This window comes from Trichechus manatus, unplaced genomic scaffold (assembly GCF_000243295.1).
Source record: "Trichechus manatus latirostris isolate Lorelei unplaced genomic scaffold, TriManLat1.0 scaffold00200, whole genome shotgun sequence".
In the NCBI taxonomy this organism is placed as follows: Eukaryota; Metazoa; Chordata; class Mammalia; order Sirenia; family Trichechidae; genus Trichechus; species Trichechus manatus.
In genome coordinates this window covers 118,342-119,916 of record NW_004444136.1, presented here as the reverse complement: position 1 = coordinate 119,916, position 1,575 = coordinate 118,342, and positions in this window count along the sequence as shown.

Sequence of the window (1,575 nt, the reverse complement as noted above, 5' to 3'; positions counted from 1 at the left end):
GTGCTTGTGCATTGTTACTTATGGTTTGTATTGTGTTTATGCCATGTATTAGGGCTCCTAGCATTGTCTCTATTTTTTCTTCTATGATCTTTATCGTTTTTCATTTTGTATTTAAGTCTTTGATCCACTTTGAGATAGTTTTTGTGCATGGTGTGAGGTATGGATCTTGTTTCAGTTTTTTACAGGTGGATATCCAGTTACGCTAGCACCATTTGTTAAAGAGACAGTCTTTTCCCCAAATTAATGGACTTTGGGCCTTTGTCAAATATCAGCTGCTCATAGGTGGATAAATTTATGTCTGGATTCTCAATTCTGTTCCATTGGTCTATATATCTGTTGTTGTACAAGTACCAGGCAGTTTTGACTACCGTGCCAGTATATTAGGTTCTAAAATCAGGTAGTGTGAGGCCTCCCACTTTGTTCTTCTTCTTTAGTAATGCTTTGCTTATTCGAGGTCTCTTCTCTTTCCATATAAAGTGGGTGATTTGTTTCTCTATGTCATTAAAAAATGCCAGAGGAATCTGGATCAGGATTGCGTTGTATCTGTAGATTTCTTTGGGTAGAATTGACATTTTCACAATGTTGAATCTACCTATCCATGAGTAAGGCATGTTTTTTCACTTATGCTCTTTTGGTTTCTTGCAGTAGTGTCTTGTAGTTTTCTTTGTATAGATCTTTTACATCTCTGGTTAGATTTATTCCGAAGTATTTCATCTTCTTGGGGGCTATTGTAAATGGTATTGATTGGGTGATTTCCTCTTTGAGGTTTTCTTTGGTTGGTCTAGAGGAATCTAACTGATTTTTTTATGTTTAGCTTGTATCCTGAAACTTTGCCGAAATCTTCTATTAGTTCCAGTAGTTTTCTTGTGGATTCTTTGGGGTTTTCTGCGTATAAGACCATATCATTTGCAAAGAGAGATACTTTGACTTCTTCCCTACCAATTTGGATGCCTTTATTTCTTTTCTAGCATAATTGCTCTGTCTAGGACCTCCAGCACAATGTTGAACAAGAGTGGTGATAGAGGACATCCTTATCTGGTTCCCGTTCTCAAGGGGAATGCTTTCAAAGTCTCTCCATTTAGGATGACGTTTGCTGTTGGCTTTGTATAAATACCCTTAATTAAATTGAAGAATTTCCCTTCTATTCCTATTTTGTTGAGACTTTTTATCAAGAATGGGTGTTACACTTTGTCAAATGCCTTTTCTGCATCAATTGATTAGATCATGTGGTTCTTGTCTCCCGTCATATTTATGTGATGGATTAAATTAATTGTTTTTCTAATGTTTGAACCATCCGTGCATACCTGGTATAAATCCCACTTGTTCATGATGAATTATTTTTTTGATTTGCTGGATTTTATTGGCTAGAATTTTGATGAGGAGTTTTGCGTCATTATTCATGAGGGATATTAGTCTGTCATTTTCTTTTTTTGTGGTGTCTTTACCTGGTTTTGGTATCAGGGTTATGCTGGCTTCATAGAATGAGTTTGGGAGTATTGCATCCTTTTCTGTGTTCTGAAATACCTTTAGTAGTAGTGGTGTTAGCCCTTCTCTGAAAGTTTGGTAGAATTCTCC